We start from the raw sequence: 2,611 nt of genomic DNA, 5'->3' as shown, positions 1-2,611 counted from the left end.
TTTTTTTTTTTTTTTTTTAGCGTTACAAATTCTCCTCCTTAGGAACTTTCGCCCCCGAAAGTAGCTATCTCTTGGAAGAGTTCGGGATAAGCTTTCCTCACGTCCTCTTCTCGTTCCCAGGTTGCCTCTTCCTCACGGCGGTTACCCCATGAGACCTTTACCGAGGGAATATCTTTGTTACGCAACCGCCTAGTGTCTCGAGCCAAAATTCAGCTAGGCTTCTCCTCGTAAGACAGATCTTCTCGAAGAGGAAGCCTCCCATGCTCGATTACATGAGTAGGCCGGGAGTATACTTTTGCAGCATGGATAAAATTGATAAAATAAGAAAAGAGGGTAAGGAATTAGAGAGTTATCAAGCTTTATTGTTGTCCTTCAATGGAAGTTCCTCTCCTTTGAGTTCCCATGTCCACCTCTTTACTCTAATCTATCCTTCTTGGTTTTCTTTTCCTTCTATTGTCAACCGTTGTTGTATTAGGGTTCTTCTTCTTCTTCTTTCTCTTTGGTTTCACAACAGCAAAACCCTCGGTTGTCTATTCCATGTTTTCTATTTAGTGGCTCTCCTCCTTTTTCAGGTCATCTTTTCCTTTTATATTATTTATTTCTTCCCATTTAGAACTGAGAAAGGATAAGTTGTCCACCTAGAATGTTTTTAATTGGGTAGTCAATGACCCAGGTGGATTAAAATTTTCATGTCATGCTTAAAAAGTTTGATTTTCAAATTACTTCAGCATCAGGGTCAACAATTTGTTTCTAGATTTGCCAGTAGGGTTGTTTCCAGATTTGCTACAACATCATGGTTCAGCATAAATGTTCTAGAATTTTACCAAATAACTCAATTAAGTGTAGAATTAGGTTCGATTCATGCAAATTGATATTCATTTCATGTTGAACCACAATTGACTATTTCATCATGCTTATTAATTACAACTCATGGAGAAAATAATAAGAAAATGTTTTGTATGAGTGCATAATTACTAACAAAAAAAAAAAAAAAAAAAAAAAAAAANACCGGTAGTCTTATCCTTTTTTTAACCCTTCAGGAAGAAAACAATATAAAAGTCAGAGAATTTACTTAAATACGAGAGCCACCAAAGGAGAAAAATGGAAAAGACACCGTTATGCTGCTATAAAAATAAGAGAAAATTAGGAAAAGGATTAAGACGAAGAGGTGGATGAGAGAGCTAAGAAGAATTTAAGTGAAGAAGAACAACAAAGTTTCATAACCTAGATTTGGTGCATGAAACAAAAATGTGCATTATGCACTTCGAAGACCATATCTCATTCGTTTCTGATTTGTTTGGAACAAATAACCACTCTTTTTCCAACGTTTTTTCATGATCTATAAACCCATGTTCATAAAAAGTGTAAAAATTTTCAAAATCTGGATTTTTATAACCTCCAGAAATTACTTCCAACTATGTCGAAACTTTCAGAGACCATAATTTTGAGCTCCGTTGATCAAATTTGATGAATTTTTTTTTTATTCCATGTAACTTTTCGAGGGCTATGTCCTGGCAAGTCGCCGAAGGCGGCTTGTCCGACCCTTCGACCCAAAATACGGTCGTTTTGGTTCTCAAATTGGATTTGACGATGTTTTTCTTCAAGTTTTCATCTGTTTTGAAGTTTGAAACCAGCACCTCCCAACTCTAGGATATACATATTTTGTGTTTCATTCACTTTTATGAATGTACTATATAGTGCATGGGAGTATGGTCGCATGGCCAGACATTAGGATGTTGTGGTGTGCCTCCCATCTATGGGTATGCCTCAAAATGTACTGATAAGGCACCAAAACCAGCAATAATCTTGAATGATAAAGCTCGAAAGCCAGCAATAATCTGCTTCTTCTTCCCTATCCATACCTATATAAGAGATGGTAGGAACCCAAGCACTACACTAGAGCATGAATCAATCATCACAACCACTGACTCTATCAAGAGAGAGAGCAGAAGCTACTCAAGTGAGACCTTTATCCAATATTGAGAAATGGTGGAGATTCTTAGACTTCCCACATGGGGATCAAATTTTTCTACCACAAGAGTGGAGTTCTCTAGTAGGGAGTAACTATTCAGATTAAATTATTTTATAATCAGTAAGCTACACTAGGGAGTAGCTTCCCACATGGAAATGATCGAGGCGACGGTGGGTGCACGCACGTGCTGGGAACTTCTTTTCATTTCAGGAACAAAAAGTACATTATCTAATATAGATATTAGATCTTGATCAGACAACCTCTTCTGTTCCAACCCTGAGTGTTATCTCGCCTGAGTGTTTGCGATTAGTTGCCCCTGAATCTAGTATCCAAGTTGAGTTGTCATACTCTACTAAACATATTTCTACAACGAGTAAATCATATTTACCTTGTTGTGTCTTTTCGGCTTTCTTCTCTGCAAGGTATTTTGGGCAGTTTCTCTTCCAGTGCCCGTTTTCGTTGCAATGGAAACATTTTCCTTTATCTGCTTTTTGAACCTTGTGTTTGCGGTTAGTAGGAATCTTATTTTTCCCTTTACCCTTCTTCTTCATCAAAACACTTTTAGAAGTTGAAGGTCCAGACTTATTTTTGGAGGACGATCCTCGTAGTAATTTCTTGGAGATAGCAACATTTGCTTCT

Source organism: Cucurbita pepo, chromosome LG01, assembly GCF_002806865.2.
Source record: "Cucurbita pepo subsp. pepo cultivar mu-cu-16 chromosome LG01, ASM280686v2, whole genome shotgun sequence".
Classification (NCBI taxonomy): domain Eukaryota; kingdom Viridiplantae; phylum Streptophyta; class Magnoliopsida; order Cucurbitales; family Cucurbitaceae; genus Cucurbita; species Cucurbita pepo.
Note: the sequence above shows the minus strand (reverse complement) of the source record.